General features: G+C 35.9%; 1 protein-coding gene across 14 annotated transcripts in view; it reads left to right on the top strand.

The window, feature by feature from the left end:
- The window catches only part of BBX (BBX, HMG-box containing), a 297884-nt gene that overhangs the window by 132683 nt on the left and 143075 nt on the right, over window positions 1–22126 (top strand). The window contains exon 4 of one of the 14 annotated variants that reach the window (XM_027566187.1): window positions 17352–17469. The exons of the other annotated variants lie outside the window; for them this stretch is intronic. The gene's annotated coding sequence lies outside the window, so the exon portion shown is untranslated. The remainder of the gene's footprint in view (window positions 1–17351; window positions 17470–22126) is intronic. 14 annotated transcript variants of the gene reach the window in all.

Here is a 22126-nt window from a genome sequence, read left to right on the forward strand (position 1 = left end):
TCCTTTGGCATTAAATGAAAAGTGAATCAGTATCAAAAAGCATTATGGGAGCTTAAAAAAGACTATTAAAAATAATAGAAGCAGGTGTAGCAGTACCATAAAACTATTTTGAATATGAAAAACCACACAGTGAAGAAAAAGTTGAGATTTTAAAATATATACATGTGGCAAATTATATCAAACTTTGAAACTCACATAGTATAATTCTGTCCTTTTGTTCATAAGTTGTATTCAAAACTGCTTCCTTTGGAATATTTTAGGATTAATTTTAATAATGATTACTTAAATGCATAGAGTTTTCTCAGTCTGGGAATAAAAACGTGTGATTGATTTACTGGTGTTTGAATACTTTATGGTGAACTGATGATTTATAAGACCAAGGAATGTGACATAAAATGAACAAAAATAGTAAATATTGCTTAGTTGCAATTTTCAGGACATGCACTTATTCTTCAAATTTTCGATTCATGGTAAACTTAAATCTTTTTTCTCTTAAGTATTTTTGATAGCCTGTTAGGTCTGTCTAGAAAATTTGTGTGTGTGTTTTTGTTTTAGTAAATATATGACTGAATGTTGCTTTTATGATTTTATGATGTGATAAGGCCTCTGAACCATTCTTCTGAGTGTTACAGTCTAGGATTGTTTGCATTGTAAAAATAAATGCCATTAACTTGTAAGTGTGTTTACTTGGATATTGAAACACCAACAAAATCTTATTGCCAGTGAGAAGACTGAGATTTAGTTATTTCTCCTCCTTTCTGTATTATCCTTTAAGGCATAATAAGTCAGAAATACAAATTCTGGATTTATGAATGGCAGGATACCATTGACTGTGGTTTTACTGGGTCAGCAGAATAGACTACAGAAAATTTGAATATCTATACTGTAATTTCAAATATGTTCTCAATTACTAATTCTAACAGTGAGATTTAAAGAAAATTAAATTTGTGGCAATATTCTGAGTTTTCTAAATATGAATATATATATAGAAAATACAGCAGGACCTTTTATATTACCTGTTCAGAGAACTAAATCATTAATATGCCATTGTATGGCAGTCTTGACTTAAGTAGCCATCTGATCTTTGATCTCTGAATGTTAATTAGATTACATCAGTAAAGTATTTTTATTGACTGTAAACAGATACTGACAGAAAATGCTGATAAAATTTAAGAAAACTGACACTTTATACTTCTAGTATACATTTATGTTCATCATAAGTACAGTATTAACTAGTAGAAAATATGCCATTCAAAATCAAGAGTAATTTAGGAAATAAATCTTGGAAAATGTTACCTAGCAAAATGGTTCCCAGGGTTCAGTAAATCTGGGAAATAATGCTGTTTTAGTCAGCTTAGGCAAAGCTTTGTTTAATTAAACAGAGTCCCTAAATCTTAGTGTTTTATACCAATAAGAGTTTCTTTATCACTCATGTTCGTATTCCTGATGAATCTGTTGCCACTCTGCTCCATGTCCTCTTCATTCCTGGACCAGAGCTGAAGGACAGCCTCTCTGGGATGCACAAGTCTTGTGGCAGGAGTCAGGCATTCTGGGTTCTTTAAGAGGCCATGTATGTCACTACCTCTTAACATTTCATTGGCTAAAGCATGTCACATGGCCAGCTCATGTCATGGGATAGGAGTGGCTTCTTAAGAGGAGTGGTGTAGGGGCTGATAGGGAAGCACAATGCCTATTTTAAGGGTAATATTCGGATAATCCTATCTCGGGCTTTTCTAGACAGACAGAATGCACCTTGTATGTTAAGCTTCCAGAAGTCCTGTAAAAATTAATCTGTTTAACGTGGAAAATTATTTGTGAAACTTCTGTGTGATACATGGAACATATTGAACTTTGAAACCTATCTGTGAACAAGTTTTAGGGAATGAGGAGTTCATTCATTCCAAGAGTTTCCCTAAGTTTTGAACATTATCACTTTTACACTATGCAATAAGTGGAAATACACCCTATATTAAGCTTACATTCTTGTTTTATAAGTTGGCTTTAAAATGAAAGAAAATTACTTCAGACTGGACCCTCGGTGGTTTGAATACAGAGTTTGAGAAGGGAAATAATGATCCTCATAATAAATTCTTCCCTATATTTACTGGATTTCAGGAATTTTGACAGATATCCAATTGGGTATAGAGGAAGAGCATAAGAGAATGGGTAGGTTTTTTTTTTTTACCAGTAGTAGCATAATTATTTTACCATGTAATGGTAATCAAGTGCTTCTACTTAAAGTCAATTTCAGGAATGATTCTGGAGAGAAAGAATACACATACTATAAGGTTTTCTAATGTACACGAGTTTTCTAATGTACCCCGAGGTCGTATTCACTATACAGTGATTGCATTATTCTGTCCTATACTTTGTAGAAAATTGATAGTCATAATGATCTCCTCAGCTAGTGTTATGATTAATCCCACAAGTTTTATAAAATGTTGTGACCACATGTGTGTGGATTAAGATGATTTAAATATTGAGGATTATACTATAAGCAGTGCTTTGTTTGTAAGTTTCTAGTTCCTTAAGATTGGGGAAAAGGAACATTTAGAAATCTGTGAATTCAGAGAAACTTAGGCATAAATCCTAGTTCTGGAACTTTTAAGTTGAAAGAATTTGGGTGATTATTTAACCTCTGTCAAATTTTGTTTTCTCATCTTAATATTGGATAATGATCTCTACCTCATGGAGTACTGATAATGAAATGAGGGAATTAAGTTGAGTGCCTGGCACATGGGATGCTCTCAAGAAATGGTAGTTAAGAAATGTGATCACAGTTCAATAATCTTGGATGCACTGTAATATACTGTTATTACAGTATATGTATGTATAAACTATGTTTGCATATTTATATTTAAGCACACACTTCCAAGAGTTTTAAAAAATTGTCCTTAAGGTATAAGTATCCTACAGATTTACTGAAAAATAAAAGTGGCTTTATCCTCATCTGAAAAGGTGAATCCTGTGGAAGTACTAGTCACCCTGTGAACTAATAAATCAGTTCTTGCCACTGAGAACATAGAAGTCCTAACAGAGTGATTGCCAATTGTGGATGTATGGCCTCGCCTCTGAATTTTAAGGTTGGCATCAAAGAAAAACAATTTTTTATAATCTCACAGGGTACAAGAACAAAAGAGAGTGCCACAGAAATTTTCTTCAGCATGTAGAGCAAATGCTGTTTGGTTTCAAAAGAGTCAGCATTTCTACTTCAAGATTTCTATGCTGCTGTTTCCCAGTGAAGCTGAGATTATTTAAATTCCTTCGATGACTTCTCTGTTGGCATTGTCCCCTCACACTCAGAATCAGGACAGCAGAGGATATCTCTTAGGGTTCAAAGCTTTATGTTATTTCTAAATGATAATTTAATTTGGAATAACACAGAGATACATATAAGTAATTTGGGGTAAATTATTTTTCAAATTGTCCCAAGTCTTTCTCTTTATAAATGAATCATCATTGTAACAACTACCAGCTGGATCATTGATAGAGTGAAACTATTTCAAAAATAGAATATTTTCATTTTTAGAGACTATATAGTCTGGGCAGCCATAACAAAATACCACAGACTGGGCAACTTAAACAATAGATTTCTTTTTACAGTTCTGAAGGCTTATGGTCCATGGTCAAGGTGTTGACAAATTCTGTTTCTGGTGTGGTTTCTCTTCCTGGCTTTTGGACAGTTGCCTTCTTGCTGTGCTCTCACGTGACCTTTTCTCTGTGTCTGTGGAGAAAGTGTGCTCTGGCCTCTTCCCCCTTCTTATAAGGACACCAGTTCTATCAGATAATGGCCCCACCCTAGTGACCTTACTTAATTTTTACCTTCTTCTAGGGTCTGTCTCCAAGTACAATTGCACTGGGTTTTGAGGTTTCATTATACAAATTTGAGGGCAGCCAATTCAGTTCATACCAGAGGTATTTGTTTTTTCTGTGCCAAAGAGAGAAGAGAATGTTAAAAAAAAAAAAAAAAAATTCTATGTTATTTAATCTATAAACAAGAAGATCCGGTTTACTGTATCATCTAAGATTCTAAAAATTATCTTTGAATCTTTGGAATGGGAGACATTTGAAATTACTGAATTCATATTTCTTCCACTTTGAAGTCACAGTGCATTAAAAAAGAATGTCTTTCAAGGGAAGGAATCAAATCAAAGAACTTGAAAATCAGAGTGTTTTGTATGATGGAGGAATAGCATCATTGTAAAAATTGATTTCCATGTGTATTCATTGTTGACTTGATATGGAATGTATTTGAAAATTAGGTCAAAGAAGACATTTAACTTTTTGAGATACATGTTTCTGCTGACTATAATCAAGCCAATTCATATTTTTCATGGCTATATTCTTTTACTTTATTTAGCAGGAAAATAGCATAGTCTTAAAGGTTCTGGAAAACAGAAAGAAAATATTATGCATTTGAAATAAAGCCAGCAAAAGCCACAACAGAGTCCTAAATCTCCTATTCTCCCTGTTAATTATCCTGCCTCCCTCTCTTTCTTTTTTTTAATCTCCTTTTTTCATCCTCTTCCTTTTCCTCCTTTCCTCTGATATTACTCTTAGGTTAGTAATCATTGAATTTCTCAAGTAATAGTCTAAATGCAATTCTTTAAACATCTCTGTAGTACCTTTTTCTAGTACATAGGAGGAACTTTCAGTTGATGAGTGTTTGGGATTAGTAATCGTATTGATGAAGGCTCAATTTAACTCTTAGTTCTACTTTTGAACTTAAAAAAAAAAGAGTGCTCTGTGTCACTAGAATAATTTGAGTGTCTTATGATTTGATGCCTATCTGAAAAGAGAAAATATACCATAAGGAAACAAACCTTTGAGACTCTCTTTGTATAATAATAACTTTAAATTGATTCACCTTGTGTGTTTACAGACTAGAAGATAAGCTCTTCAGGACTGATCTACTTTTGTGGATTGCAGTTAATTGGTTGAAAGTTATTATTTTACCTTTTATTTACTTTTGATTTTGATTTCCCTCTAAAGCTATTTACAGATGACTCAAACTTAAGCCTTATATGTAATAAATTTTAGCACTGTATTTCTTTTGCATAGGCTCAGTCTACTGATTATTAAATTTACTAGTTAAGGACAATACAAATAAGTTGAGACATGACCACTTCATCCATTTTACTACTCTGAAAGGTAGATAAATTATTTTTATACTGAAGTCTATATTGCCTTTGATCTCTATTACAGAGAATTGTGTTTCTCCAGGAAAATAAATGAATCTTGTTGTTGTTCAGTTGCTCAGTCACGTCCGACTCATTGCATCCTCTGTGGTCCCCTTCTCCTGCCTTCAGTCTTTCCCAGCATCAGGGTCTTTTCCTGGGAGTTGGCGCTTCACATCAGATGGCCAAAGTATTGGAGCTTCAGCTTCAGCAACACTCCTTCTAATAAATATTCAGGGTTGATTTCCTTTAGGATTGACTGGTTTGATCTCCTTGCTGTCCAAGGGACTCTCACGAGTCTTCTCCAGCACTTCAGTTCAAAAGCATCATCTCTTTGGCGCTCAGCCTTCTTAATGGTCCAGCTCTTACATCCTGTGTGACTACTGGAAAAACCATAGCTTTGACTAGACAGACCTTTGTTGGCAAAGTAATGTCTCTACTTTTTAATACACTGTCTAGTTTATCATAGCTTTTCTTCCAAGGAGAAAGCATCTTTTAATTTCATGGCTGCAGTCACCATCTGCAGTGATTTTGGAGCCCAAGAAAATAAAGTCTATCACTGTTTCCACTTTTTCCCCATCTATTTGCCATGAAGTGATGGGGCCAGATGCCATGATCTTAGTTTTTTGAATGTTGAGTTTTAAGCCAGCTTTTTCACTCTCTGTCACCTTCATCAAGAGACTCTTTCGTTCTCTTGGCTTTCTGCCATTAGAATGATGTCATCTGCATGTCTAAGGTTATTGATATTTCTCCTGGCAATCTTGATTCCAGCTTGTGATTCATCCAGACTAGAATTTTGCATGATGTACTCTGCATATAAGTTAAGTAAGCAGGGTGACAATATGTAGCCTGATGAACTCCTTTCTGAATTTTGAACCAGTCTGTTGGTCCAGGTCCAGTTCTAACTGTTGCTTCTTGACCTGCATACAGGTTTCTCAGACAGCAAGTCAGGTAGTCTGGTATTCCTGTCTCTTTTAAGAATTTTCCACAGTTTGTTGTAATGCATACTGTCTAAAGGTTTTAGTGTAGTCATGTTTTTCTGGATCTAAATGGATCTAATGGGGTGAAATTTCTCATAACATTGCTCTCAGAATTTCCATGCATATTAATGTAGAATACATACTATATTTACTGAGTATTCTGCATGTACACAGATAAGTGTAAATATACATGAGTGAATACATGTAATTTTTTCAGGTAACTTCTTCAGGAAACCTAAAGCCTTAAGTTTACATTAGAGGGTCTGTTTTGTTTGGGCTGTATCCCCCAAACCTACGAATGGTTTCCAGCACATGGAACTTGCTTAGTGAATATTTGGTGAATTAGTAATACAAGAGTTCACATTTTATTAATTGTATATTCCATTGATATTGATATTAATAAGCATCCCCAGGTCTACTTGGAGATAGTTATTCTTCCAAGTGTTAGTTCAGGGGGAGGAGTGTTCCTCATAAATAAGTCTTTAAGTTGCAGTTAGTCCTATAATCAATAAATGTTAGTGAGCTTAAGAACTTAAAATGAGCAGCAAAATAATTTCTGGGTACCTGTTGTATTGTTCATAGGGTACATTGAGTCAGCAAGAGTTTATTAAGACTTGTAAGCCTTCTGCCAAGTACTTTCCTAACACTTTACCAGTGACCTTCTGAGTGGAGTGCATGTGAAGGTTCTGAGATACAAGAAAGGCAAATTGGTTCAGGTGGGGTCACGAGAGATGCTGTATGGTACTTGTATTTAGTTAATACGTAATAGAAAGGTTGACTTAAGTCCACATTTAGATGTTTTATTCTTGGGGGGGTACTATTTTTAGGATATTTCTATATTCAAATTTATAAAGATGTTAGAGAAGAACATTGTGTTTTGGTTTGTGTGTGTATGTGTTTTGATTTTATAAACTTTCGTAATCTGCTTGATTTTCAGTTCTGCCTCTGACATTGTTATATTGCTGTTCTTAAAAAGCAGATGAGTTATGTAGTTATTTTAATGTTTCCTTAACATTTATTGTAAGGCCATTTATTATCAAGTGTCTCTTTGAGGCAAAAGTATTCCACTTCAGGAATGTAATGTTTTAAGCTGTTGAGTTACCACAGGCATAAACAGTGTACAGGTTTCTGGAAAGGTCAATTAGATGGGGAGGAACTGGCTTCTGAACAAGGCTTAAATAATAAGATACCATTTAACTGGTGAACACAGTCCCAAGCATTTTCAGTTATGCCATACTGCTACTGCTGCTAAGTCGCTTCAGTCGTGTCCGACTCTGTGCGACCCCATAGACAACAGCCCACCAGGCTCTCCTGTCCCTGGGATTCTCCAGGCAAGAACACTGGAGCGGGTTGCCATTTCCTTCTCCAATGCATGAAAGTGAAAAGTGAAAGTGAAGTTGCTCAGTCGTGTCAGACTCTTAGCAACCCCATGGACTGCAGCCTACCAGGCTTCTCCGTTCATGGGATTTTCCAGGCAAGAATACTGGAGTGGGATGCCATTGCTTTCTCCAGTTATGCCATACTAATTACTAAATTAGAGAGAATGAAACCCACAAAACGTGAGATGTATCCATGTGCAGAGAAGGGTAAGCCCTCAGGCACCACCCAGATGGCCCGAACTGATTCTCTGAATCATGCGCTTAATATAGTTTGTGAATACCTGCTGTGCTTTCAGTATTGTTAGAGATGCCTGTTCATCAAATAGGTGTATTATATAAAGAGACAATAGAGGAAAGTGTGAGATTAGCAGCCAGTGTCCATCCCCTGTTTAAATACAAACTTCTTCCTCTGTCAGTCATTTTGTTCTGCCATTTGCTGACACTTACAGCTCATCTCTTGGGCTTCCCTGGTGTCTCCGCAGTATAGAATCAGCCTGCAGTGCGGCTTCTATCCCTGGGCTGGGAAGATCCCCTGGAGGAGGGAATGGCAACCCAGTACCCACTCCAGTATTCTTGCCTGGAGAATCCCGTGGACAGAGGAGCCTGGCCTACTACAGTCCATGGGGTTGCAAAGAGCCAGACATAACTAAAGCGACTTAGCACTCATACACGCACAGCTCATCTTTCAGTCCATTTAGTAACATAAATACTTAAAGGGATGATAGTTTTCGGGTTTGAAAGTTTTTCCTGTTAACATAATGGGTATTGGTTTTCTTTATTGCTGACATAACAAATCTATCTTGTTGATGGTAAAGGTGTGCCAGTTATGTTTCTCTTTATTAATTTTGAACTAATCATCAGTTATAGAATTTTTTAACCCATTATTCCTTTTATAATAAAATATTTCATGCATTAGAATTTATAATGTGCCTGTGGAAAAAAAATATTTTAGAACTTTTACTTCCCAATTTACTTCCCATTCTTGCTACTAGGTTGTCAACTGCCTAATACTCATCCTTGCTTCGGTAGATAGGTAGAAACTTAAAGATTTCCTTATAGAAGACAAATTTCAATGGATCACTTTTTTCAGCTGTAATTTGATCTCAGAAGCATGGGCTCTGGATCTGGAGTCAGATGGACTGTACACAAGACTAAATTCAACTCAGTTGATTACTGATTGTACTGTGGGAAAGTTACTTTTCTTCATCTGTGAAACGGGGTGAATATGGTCCGTGTAAGGTTCTTACGAAGATTAAAAGTGCTGGAGGTTACACTGCCAACCCCAGAACAGGGCAGGGCTGCTAAGAAAATGTGTTTGTTCTCACAATGGACAGTAGGTCAAAGTGGTATTTGACTTTTTTTTACTGCTCTAACTGTTCTTTGAAATGGAATTTCAAGCATGTTATTATCTCTATTCACAGCGAGAGAAATGTCTTCACTGTGTTGCACTTTATTATATGAAGTCTTTATTGAGTACAGGATTGGTTTTAAGTCATTAGAGAGTAACATTTACTCTTTATATTGTTAAATACCTTAAAATATTTCCTATACCATCATAATAGATGTTTATTTATACTTTGCCCAATTTAATTTTGCAGTTTTATTAAAGTGTAATCAAAGCTCAAGTATATGAAAGTATTAGGAGATAAGTCATCTATCATTCAGTGAGGTATAGTTATTTTAAGAATATTATCGCCTCATGCAGTGTTGGTTTTAACAAAATTATCACCTTAAACAAAAAGTAAATTATTTAAGTGTAAAAGTACATTTTTATAATCTACACAATTTTCTTCAAAGATTATAATTATTTTAATAAAACAAAGAGCTGTATTATGAATTCTTAATGAAATTTAAAGTATGAGAGCTATTTTTGTAAATTGATTATTGCAACCTAGCTAAAAAATTAAAAAAATTCTAAACAGCTGTGACTTTATTATGACCTTATTCTACTAGTTTATCCATAAACTAGAGAAGCAAGATTCTCCTTCATTTTAGGTCATTGGCTTAGCATTTCACAATTAATTGATCCAAGACAAGAAAGTATTTTTATTTCTAGTAATTTTCATGAGCGTGAAGCATTACAGTTTTGTTCTTTGTCCCTAGTAACTTTTATTTATTTATTTTTATTATCTCTATAATTAGTATATCTCAACTGATTTTGAAGATAATTTAGGACTATCTATGAAAATACCTTGGTTCCTTCAAAAAGCTTCTCTGTAAGTTAACATGTTTGTATTAGGATATTTGTGGGGTCTTTTTTTATAGCAATTTTACCCTTTCCTAGTCAAATAGGTGCATTTTCTAAACATAACTATGGATTTTATAGACTTGAATTATGTACTTTTTCAACTATTAGTATACTATATATCATTCTAAACTTTTCTGGCTCCCATATGAGTGAAGAGTGTTTGCACTCTTTTTCTAGCTCTTGTATTCCTTTTTTAGAACCTGAACTGCCTATAGTAATCTCACTGGAAAAATTGTTTTACTTAAAAGGTAAAAGTAGCATACTTTCTGTTCCTCTTATTTATCTGATAAATACTTACTGGAACTACTGGGTTCCAAGTGTTAGACATTGTCAAGGTCACATTATGATAATAGAAGGCAAACTAATTAGGTACAATATAGATAGGTAAATAAACCTCACTGAGAGTTCTGAGTGGAGAAGGCAATGGCACCCACTCCAGTACTCTTGCCTGGAAAATCCCATGGACAGAGGAGCTTGGTGGGCTGCAGTCCATGGGGTCGCTAAGAGTCGGACACGACTGAGTGACTTCCTTTCACTTTTCACTTTCATGCATTGGAGAAGGAAATGGCAACCCGCTCCAGTGTTCTTGCCTGGAGAATCCCAGGGACGGGGGAGCCTGGTGGGCTGCCATCTATGGGGTCGCACAGAGTCAGACACGACTGAAGCGACTTAGCAGCAGCAGCAAGAGTTCTGAGGAAGATCTTAAATTCCAGGTAGGATATCAGGGAAGACTACTCAGAGGAATAAATATAGAATCTAGAGAAGGGGAATGCAGGCATACCTCAGTTTATTGTAGTTTTCAGATACTGCATTTTTTGCAAATTGAAGGTGAGACAGCCTTGTGTTGAGTAACGTTATCACCATCTTTTCTTTTCCAACAGCTGTCACTTTATGTCTGTCTGTCACATTTTGGTAATTCTTGCAATGTTTTAAACTTTTCCATTATTATTGTATTCATAATGATCAGTGATCTTTAATGTTACTATTACAGAAAATTATGTCTTGCTGAAGGCTCAGAGATTGGTTAGCATTTTTAAGCAATAAAGTATTTTTTAATTAAGGCATGTACCTTTTTTAGGGATAATGCTATTGCACACTTACTAGACTATACTATAGTGTAAACGTACTTTTATATGCACTGGGAAACCAAATAATTTGTGCAACTTGCTTTATTATGACATTTTCTGTATTCAGGTAGACTGGATCCAAATCCACAGTATCTTCAAGGTATGCCTAGATACCTTTTGCTATTTGAATGGAATGTTTGTAAGGGTAAAATGGGAAATTTTCATCCAGAGCTAGATGTAAGAGGGTCTTGAATGTCAGGGTGAATTTACTTTTTTTCTTTTCTTTTTCTTAAGGCAGATAAACCACTGAAAAATTTTGAGCAGACAATATAAATGAGATGGATTGAAAGGGAAAAGAAATAGGCATTGGAAAGTTTGGTTTGAGGGGCTTTAGCATATCCCAGGCAAAAAGAAATTTGTTTTTCTAATAGAGTTTGAGAGTTGTAAATAGCATCATTGTAGGAGACATGAAGGTTTATACCCTGTCTTGATGTGTCTTAAAATATTTTGGATTGAGGTATCCAACTCACCAAATCAAATAAGTCTTTTCCCATTTTGCAAGCAAAAATTAATAGATACTCACTTTTAATGATTGCTTTAATGAAGATTTTCTCAAATGTCTGATGCCTGCCACTACTGATGTGTGTGTGTGTTTCTGTCTGTTTTTAGTGACCGTAAATTTAGTTTTCACTCTAACAATTTCTCAAAGAATACAAACCCTGTCTTGTCACTTGAACCAAACTACTAATGTGCAGAATTTAGCACCAGATGGAACTTGGGGTGTAGAGGAGTCGTAAGAGGGAAGGAAAGCAGTGGGGCTTGTTGAAAAGGAAGTCAGAGATAGGGAGGGGCTGGGATGGAATGGATTTGAAACACAAAGAGAATATCTGTGATTATGTATAGGATGTGTTTATGAGTTTGTTATGAGTTTGGAAGAGATTCCAGCTGAAGATAGGTATAACTTAAGAGAAAGGTCGTAAAGCTGAAACTTTGAAAACTGGTGAAAGTAGAAAATAAGGCTAAGACAGATCCTTTGAAAACACCTACTTACTTGTTAAGAAAAGTATAAAGGAAAGAAAAACAATCAGGCCTGTGGTGGGAAAAGCAATAGAGTGTAGTGCTAAAGAAGATGGGAGTTTTCAAGAAAGAAATGCTGCTGCTGCTGCTGCTGCTAAGTCGCTTCAGTCGTGTCCGACTCTGTGCGACCCCGTAGACGGCAGCCCACCAGGCTCCCCCGTCCCTGGGATTCTCCAGGCAAGAACACTGGATCGGGTTGCCGTTTCCTTCTCCAATGCATGAAAGTGAAAAGTGAAAGTAAAGTTGCTCAGTCGTGTCCGACTCCTAGCGACCCCATGGGCTGCAGCCCATCAGGCTCATTTTTGATGCATTTATTGCCTTCTCCGCAATAAATGCTATTTCCTGTCAAAAAAAAAAAGGTGTTTGGGTTAGGTATTCCATGGGTCCTTTGGGGAAAGTTTTAAAATTAATTTTATTATTAAAGTATAGTTGATTCACAGCGTTTATTATACAGTGAATGATTTAATATTTTTTTACATTGGGCTTCCCCAGTGGTTCAGCTGGTAAAGAACCCACTTGCCAGTCCAGGAGACTCAAGAGACTTGAGTTTGATCCCTGTGTCTGAGTAGATCCACTAAAGAAGGAAGTGGCAACCTTATCCAGTATTCTTGCCTGGAAAATTCCATGGACAGAAGAGCCTGGCAGTCCATGGGATTGCGAAGAGGCAGACACGACTGAGAGCACATGCACACATTTTATAGATTATGCTCCATTTGAATTTTTCTTAAAATATTGGCTATGTCCTCGGTGCTTTAAAATATTGGCTATGTCCTCGGTGCTGTACAATATATTACTGTAGCTTATTTATTTTATGCATGATATTTGTACCTACCTTTCTCGCCATTTCCCATTTCCCTCTCCCTGTTGGTAACCGCTGCTGCTGGTAAGTCGCTTCAGTCGTGTCCGACTCTGTGCTACTCCGTAGACAGCAGCCCACCAGGCTCCCCCGTCCCTGGGATTCTCCAGGCAAGAACACTAGAGCGGGTTGCCATTTCCTTCTCCAATGCATGAAAGTGAAAAGGTAAAGTGAAGTTGCTCAGTCGTGTCCGACTCTTAGCGACCCCATGGACTGCAGCCCACCAGGCTCCTCGGTCCATGGGATTTTCCAGGCAGGAGTACTGGAGTAGGGTGCCATTGCCTTCTCCGTGGTAACTGCTAGTTTTCTATATCTATGTTTCTGTTTTATTACATTCATTCGTTTGCTTTATTTTTTAGATTCCACATAAATGATAATAATATTTATCTTTCTCTGATTTATTTCACTAAGCATTGTACTGTCTAGGTCCATCTATATTATTATTATTGGCAGAATTTCATTCTTTTTTTTATGGCTGAATAATATTCCGTGTGTGTGTATGTGTGTTTGCACACATACTATATATACCTCATCTTCATTCATTTCGTCTGTTCATGGATACTTGGGTTGCTTTGTTATCTTAGCTCTTGTAAATAATGCTGCTATGAATATTGGGTGCAAGTATCTTTTCAAAGTAGTGTTTTTATTTGGGGGAGATGTATACTCAGAAGAGGAATTGCTGGGGCATACAGTCATTCTATTTTTAGTTTTTTGAGGAACCTTCATGCTGTTCCCTGTAGTGGCTGCACCAATTTACACTCCCACTAACAGTGTACCAGGGTTCCCTTTTCTCTATATCCTCGCCAACATTTGTTATTTGTGGACTTTTTTGGTGATAGCCATTCTCACATGGTTTTGATTTAAATTTGGGTAAGCAGTTTTTGCAGGGTAGTCAAGGCAGAAAGTATTTATATATGTTTCAAATATTCCCCCTCTTATTTCCACTTTCTTGCTTTGATTTTTAGATGAAACTCTATGTTGAGCCAGTCTTCATGGAAGGATCTAAACTGACTTACAGAGCCACTCCCTGGGAACATAGAGCTCATCTTCTATAAATATAGTTTTAATATTCTTTTCTTTAAATGTGTTACCTAAAATACTTCAGATCAGATGCTAATATCATTTCTCAGATACACTAAGTGTTACTTTCTTTAATATATCATCATCAAACATACTTCCTAAATGCCTCACCGTTAGGGGCTTACATTTATTATGTAATTGGAATTATAGAAGGATGATAAATGAATTCCTTGTCATTGCCAGTTCTTCTTTTACAAGAAGTACAGTTTTACTTTTTAAAAAGCTTTCTGTTTTTATAAAGATCTCATAGAAAGCTTTTTGGATTAGTAGGGCCACCTGCATATGGGATTTCTAGGTGAGAATCAAATACATAGTTAACTTTTGTTTCCATCTGCAGAGAATAGTTGTAAGGATATAAAAGACTCAACCTAAGAGCAGTAACAATGATTATAATTTTAAAGAACTGTAGTAGTTATTCTTTGCATTTTATGCACTAATTTCTCTTTTTATGTAGAAGTGTGTGTGTTTAATCATCACAGTGGCCCCATAGATGCAGATATCTTTACTCTCTTACCATTTATGAGAGAACTGATGCTCAGAACATTTAAATAAATTGTGTGAGCTTTTTGACCAATTGAAAATAGAGCCAGGATTCAGGTCAGCTCTTTCTGACTTTCAAAGACCATGTTCTCTACATGGCCCGTGCAGTTTACAAATGTATTTGAAATTTGAGTTTTAACACCCTTGGTGGCAACAACTCACTCCAATTTGGGTGCCCAGTGCCTCATTACTTTCTTCCTTTTTTCTTCCAACTTGGGATGACTAGATAATTTTCATTTGCTTAAACGTATTATCATTCTATACTGCTGATTGTCAGGCAATCTTCTGCATATTTAATTCCCTTATTTATTCTTCACATCAGTTATATTTCTCCTTCAACATTTTATTTTGAAACTTGAGACAAATAGCATATGTTTGTATTCACCACCTAGATTCTGCCATTAACATTTTACTTATTACTTATTTTATTACATTATCTATAATCTGTGTATCTATAAGTTCATTTTTGATGCATTTAAAAAGTAAAGACATCACTGCAAATATCCTAAATACTTCAGTATGTATATTATTGACTATAGTTCAGCATTTATGTACAACTTTTTTCTTTTGATGTAAAATTTACATTCACTGAAATGCATAAATCTTAAATATACATTTTCTGGATTTGATAAACTCATATACTTAACTGTGTAACTCATATACCTTTGAAGACATAAAATATTACTACTGATAGGTGTCTCTCTTTATTCCCATTTTGTGCCTGAGGAAACTGAAACACAGTGAAATTAAATAATCTGCCTGAGGTCACACTGCTAATTGAAATAGAGCTGGAATTCAGGCTCTGGGAATCTGCTTTTAGGGTTTGCGCTCCTGACAGCACCCTCAGTCTGCACATGTCCAGGTATCCTTTTACATTCCCATGTACAAATGTCGTATTAATTTATAACATAAGAGTGTAGACACAGAAGTAGTATGTTTGGGATTAGTGAGAGTAGAAATGCTGTTCTGGAAATGCCTTACATCCTTGCAAGAGTATATATGGCAAGAGAAACTAAGAAGGAAAGAAGAACCTTCGTCAAAATACCATGGTGAATCTCTGTGTAATGATTGTGTCTCAGCCGGCATCCTTGACTGATGTTTCCAGGTATAAAGTGACCGTCTGTTAATGACGACACTGAGGTTCAGGAAAATCCTAAACTGCCACTTGGACAGTTAAAGGTAAATAATGTTCAGTGCATTTTTGTATTAAGCATATTTTTGCTCTACTATGATAATTAGAAAATTGTTCATCCGTGTATGGTGTATGTAGTGCCACTTGCCTTGATGTCTCAGGCTCAAATAATAGAATTAACCAATTTGGGATTTATAGTTATGAAATTTGTAAAGCCTTTAGCAAAGAAACTGAATGGAATTCTTTGGCCTTTCCAAATTTCATAAAAATATGCATAAATTTTGAAATAAATGATACTTATTTTTTGTAGTTCTTAGGTGTACTATTCCTATGAGAAGAAATTATATTTTTCCTGAATTGTGTTCATATCAGAAGCCATATATTAAAATTGACCAGTTTCTTTTGTTCCTTTATTCAATTATGAAAAAGTACTGTCATATATATTTTTAAAAATCGTAAGTATTGTTCATAAAGTAAAGTCAAAAAACCAGAAAACATGTAGTTAACAAAACCTAGCCTGTCACTAGAGGGCAGAACAGTACTATACTTGATTTGACAATTTAAAAAATTGCTGAACATGGGAAAATGTTGATGTACGATTGAATAGAAGTCTCTTTTATTTTTATGTCTTGCTGTGAAATCCATTAACATACTTATTTCACTTGTATCAAAGGAGCTTTGCTGATAATTACAGAAAATTGATTACAATTGATTGCTTGCAAAAAGGCATCATTATTTAGGAGAGCGTCAGTATATCTCAAGAGAAAATGCAATGCTTACCAAGAGGTGCATTAAATTATTTCTATTATATGTAGTACTCTGAAGTAGAGTTGCCATATAGACTTTTAGGTGTGGCATCATGAGAGAACATGTTTGAGACATTTACTAGTATTTAGGTTTAAGAACTCATTGAAATATAGGACTTTTGATCTTTCAGCTGAAATGTGTTGAATAATTAAGATTTTGAAATTATAGTTGTAAAAGCAATGAACTAATTCTAGCCCCTTTTTTAAAATGTTAAAATTTTGTCAGTGCCTGTTCACATAGTTTTATTTCTGTTTGACAATTTCTGTTGTTCTGATATAGTTGCATTTTGCTTTATTTTTTCTGATAGACTTTTTAAATAATTCAAGCTCTAAAATTATTCTAGTGAACAACCTCAGCGGTTCATTGTCTGAACGCATAGTTTTATCTTAAAAGTGTGTAGTTTGAATTTTATTCTGTAAAAACAGTTTGGATTTATAAATGATTCATTTGTAGTAGAGAATATAGGATGTCAGTAAAAGTCCTAGTGTTTGGCATTAGAAGATTTGTGGCCCCAGTTATCATGTTCTTGCCTGTGGCCTTGGGCAAGTCACATTACCTCTCTGAAGTAACCATTGTCTAAGTTGAAGAATTGGAAAAATATTTCCATATTTACTGCTAGGTTAATTTGAGAATTGTGTTTTTATCTGTGTAGATGTGTCTCCAAAGATGCTTCTGTGTAAGGATGAGTTTTAATAAATAAAGATAAATAAGCTCAGAAAAAGCTTAGAAATAACTTTGAAGTGGTCAGTTATATCACAAATTTAGTAACATAAAGGCGCTTACTACAGGAGTAAATGAAACAAAAAATGTGGTTTCCAACTTGAAACCCAAGTTCAAATTACTGACCTCCGCCCTGTCTCTGAGTATGTCTGACTGCTTAATCTTTCCATAACTGCTGACTATGTGGCTCCTCTCACTCTGTTCTATCCTCTTGTTTATTTCCATGTTCCCTCTCTCTGTGTTTCTCCTGACTGTCTTTGGTCTCTCTCTGTGTTTTTCTTATCCCAGGCACCCTCAGGAAGACCCCAAGCCTCTAACAGTACCTGGTATCATCTCCAGCATGTTTGTAGATGTGGAGGATTCACTGGCTTTTTGAGACATACCAGAGGCGAATTGTTCCACTGTAGTAAGTCAATCAGCATTTATTAAGTGACTACTGTTTACAGAGCACAGTTGATGGTGCTTTGGGCAAAGAAGAATGAGTTAGGGCATAGCTCTGAGGACATAATCTTGTAAACACTTCTCAGTGGCTCTTACAAGCTAGATACATGCAAATAAAAACAACAATGAAGTAAAAAGCTGACAAATAATTATATAAGTGAGTTGTGTTGTTAGAAAACCAGGTGGTATCAATCAGGTTTCCTGCATGAGTTTAAAATTAGGTTTTGAAATATTATTGTAAAAAAGATTGAGGAAAAAGAGGGTAGAAGTGAGTAATTTCTGTGGGACTTGGCAAGCCTGTTTCCTTGCCTGTTGAGTGAGTCCCAAGGGTAGTGAAAGGAGTTTCAGCCTACTGACAGCTAACTTTCCTTAAACTTCCAGTCTTAGAGAAGTCAGGGTATGAAAAGAAGTACAGCTAAATTGGGACTTTCCATAAACATATGTGGTATCTGTTACCAGCTTTAGAATTTAGAGAGTTTAATGGTAAATTGTGATTATGAAGTAATAATGAGGTACTATGACATAAAGTTAATACAAACTATTAGAATATGGTCTAGGGATGCATTATAAATGCTAAATTGTATAAAAATAGTAAACTACAGTGTAACAAGACAGTTTCGTGTTTGTGTTGGAAATTTATTTGTGCTGTTGTATTTTAGATAGTCCTACGTGCAGACACCCTGGCTTTCACAGTTTACGGTTTGAATCTCGCCTCTGCTCGCTGTTTAATGTTGGGCAATCTATGAAACAGAAATCTCAGTTTCCTTCTATGTTAACTAAGGGTAAAATATTTACCTGAGAGTTGTTGTGTGAGTTAAAAGAGGTAATTTTTTAAAGTCCTGAATATGTGCTAGGTACTTGCAGCTTCTTAAAAAGTACCTTTTAAGATAGTTTGTTAAATATAGTATTAATTTTCTGAGCGCTTTTTAAAAATAGGACTAACTCCATAGTATTTAGAAAGTGCTATACATGCAAGGGTTATTTATTACATGTGAATAAGATACAAATAACATTACCTTGAATAACTGAGTACTTACCACTAACTTAGGAAACAGAGCTATGCCTGGCCCAGATTCCGTCAACTCTCTTTAACCACCACCACAGTGCTGAGTGTTGAGTTTCTTACTTCCTTATTTTTCTGTATAGTTTTTTTCATAATTTATATATCCCCTATATTGTTTTGCTTCTTTTTGAAATTTATATTAAATAATATATGTTTTCTTTTGCAATACCTATCTTGCCACTCAACATGTTTGAGAGAATCACCCTTCTTATACTTGTAATTCATTTATGATCACAGTTGTATTTTGTTGTATGAAAGTTCCACATTTTTATTACTTATCTAGTATTTATTCCATAATAATAATTCCATTATTTATCCACTTTCTTTTGATGGCTACTTAGATTGTTTCCAGTTTATGTTATGAGAGAAAAAATTGCAAATGAAAAAGTCTTGAGAGTCCTGTTTTTGCTTCTTAACACATATATTTCTCTAGGATATATGTTCATAGCTATAAATGCAGAATCAACCCACCCTGAAACTCTATAGGATTGTGGCAAATGGATTTCTACAGAACTTATTACATTTTATCCTCCCTGTAGCTGAGTTTAAGTGTTTTCATTGTGTATTTCCTATATTGCTGTTGTTTAGTCACTGAGTCCTGTCTGACTTTGCAACCCATGGACTGTAGCCTATCAGGCTCCTCTGTCCATGGAATTTCCCAGGCAAGAGTACTGGAGTGGATTGCTGTTTCCTTCTACAGGGTATTGTCCCAGCCCAAAGATCCATCTCACGGCCCAAAGATCGATCTCACTTCTCCTGCATTGCAGGCAGATTCTTTACCACTGAGCCACCAGGGAAGTCCATATCTCCTATATAGTTCTTTAAAATCACTAAATTTTTGTTTAAAGAATTTTGTAACTTGTCCAGAACACCATTTTAACAGTAATCCTGATGACTTTTTAAAAAATTAGTTTTATCCTCTGCATCAGCTGCTTTTATTTCTCTTAGTTTTCCAATTGTCACTTACACCTTTTCTCAAACCCAGTTAAGTCCTGACATCCTGAAATAGCTGGATGTGTTTACCAGCTAAGTTCTTTCTCCCAGGAAAGCTATGTCAAAATAATGTAATGTTCTTTTATATTAGATGAAAATTACCAGCTATTCCTGACCAAAATTTTTAAAAATAGCTTCGGCAGGGAAATGTACACATCTTTTACTGATTATTTTTTCCTTAATTTGAGTTGAGATAGAAAAAGAATGACCCATGGAGGACTGTTCACAACCTGTGATTTGTTCTGTGTTGCAAAAGTCCCAAAAGCTTGAGTAAGTGACAACTTGCATTTGCTAATCTTTCCCTCTTTCTCTCCTTTACCTACTTCTGTAGTTCTCAGCCATTGGATCTATTGGTATCTGATTATACTTGCACAGTCCATTCCAATTTTCATATCATAGTTCCTCCTAGTTTTGTGCTTGGTGGTCCATGATTTTAGTTTGACTGACTTCACTGTTTTGCCTATTGTCAAGCTTGGTAATGTGATCTGCTACATTTATTTCCCAAGGTTTTCCAGGGGACATTCCCAGGTTCCAGTCTAGTGCCTAGTTCTTGTTATTCAACAGATGTTTATTGAATGAAGAAAGGAAAAATGTAAATGGAGTAAGGACTGAAATGCCTTTTCTCTGCTCAGCAGTAATAATTACCCTAAAAGCAATGGGCAAAAATCATGCATACTGTTAACAGATCTGCATATGGATAGCTTTGTAAACCATAGGTAGTCATTTCTTCTTGAGCTTCACTCTGTTTTTCTGTTTTTGCAAAATGAGAGTGGTAGAACAGTGATCTGTAAGAATCCTTTTGACTCTAAACTTTTTGTATTCTGTCTCCAACTGAAATGAAATACATTGATAGTTTTTCTTGGGATTTCTGGACACCACTACCAAAGCCTGAATCCACCTACCTTACCAGGCATTAGACTCACCTGTGTATAGCAACCTGCCAGTTACTGTCTCTGGTAACCATAGCAAGTGGGGCATACATCAAACTTCCCGTCTTGTTTGGTTTGATTTGTCCCAGAGAAAGATTACATTTATCTTTCTTTGAGAAAGTGTAATGAATGCCTTTGGCTTCCCACTTTCTTTTACCAGACAGCCCAGGTGTTCAGTGCAAAGTTTTGAGTCCTGGCCTCTTGCTTCTCCTCCTCTTCCCCTAGCCCCATAGCTGTGACTGAGCAGAGTGTCCTCTCGTATCTTCTGTTACTTGATATTACAATTTAACCTCACGTGTTTTCTCATAACGCCAGCTGCCATCTTTGAGTCAGTGTTGGTTTTAACTGTCGGATCCTTCCTTGATGTCGATGGACCTGTATTCATCTGATGTTGGCGGCTAGTTGCCTGTTCCTTTCTCCCGTGATTTCTTTGCTAGGAACTTCTCAACCCAAAGTTAATGGGAGTGAGACCTGGAGTCCTTCCCTCGTTGCCTTTGGTCCATCTTCCCATAGTTGTTGAAGGGACTCTCACTCGAAGATGCATTTGTGCTCAGACCCCTTTTAAGGAATTATCTGACTCTTCAGATTTTCACATGATTGCTGTTTCCTGCATCTGTTAGTTGTCCAGAGTTCCGTTTTGTGAGTACCACTGAACTGTGTGGATCAGAGGCAGAGAGCAGACTACATGGGGCAACGGGCACAAACTGTCTTAACTTTCTGTGAATTGTAAATGCTGCCCAGTCACTCCAGAGGATCTTGGCCAGAGAGCTATTTGACTATTAATCAAGGTTAAGGAGACTTTAATCTTGTAAAAAATCTAATTTTGTCATGATTTTACAGATCTGCTTTGTGAAAAGTCTCATGTGAATCAGGCAGATTTTAGGATAAAAAGAGAGTTAGGCAAGAGAAAAGTTTTCTAACTAAAAAAATGAAGAGGGAAAAGATTTTTAAATGAGGATTTATTTTTAATAACTAACTTAATTCTAAATCGAATAAATAAATAGTCTTTTTTTTTTATGTTAAAAACTCATTGAAAGACATTGATCGAAGTTGCTAACTTTCAGTCTTACCTCCAGCCTCAACACATATACAACACTTTAGATTTCCCAGGTAGCACTAGTGGTAAAGAACCTGTCTGCCAATGCAGAAGACCTAAAAGACATGGATTCAGTCCCTAGGTTGGGAAGATCCCCTGGAGGAGGAAATGGCAACCCACTCCAGTATTCTTGCTTGGAGAATCCCGTGGACAGAGGAGCCTGGGGGGCTACAGCCCATAGGGTCGCAAAGAGTTGGGCATGACTTTGCATGGGCATACATCCCTGCCATGAGGAACCAGAAACCATGCTACCTGTGATAAGTCACCCCTCCTAACTGCTTACTTAACAAAACTCTACAAAAACATATTATGCCAAATACTGTATTCTGGAAGGAAGGGTGACTACCATCCTATCTCTGGAAGAACAGATTATTTTTGTTCCTCAGAAATACAAGGAGAGAAACATCCTTTTGTGCTTTTATAAGAGGAAAATGAGAGAAAATATCTGACATGAAAACTTCACTGATAGGAGAATGCTTACTCTAACCACTCTTATATTGTCTCAGATTAATGTAAAAGGCTTGACCTAATAAGTATTCAC

This window comes from Bos indicus x Bos taurus, chromosome 1, assembly GCF_003369695.1.
Source record: "Bos indicus x Bos taurus breed Angus x Brahman F1 hybrid chromosome 1, Bos_hybrid_MaternalHap_v2.0, whole genome shotgun sequence".
In the NCBI taxonomy this organism is placed as follows: domain Eukaryota; kingdom Metazoa; phylum Chordata; class Mammalia; order Artiodactyla; family Bovidae; genus Bos; species Bos indicus x Bos taurus.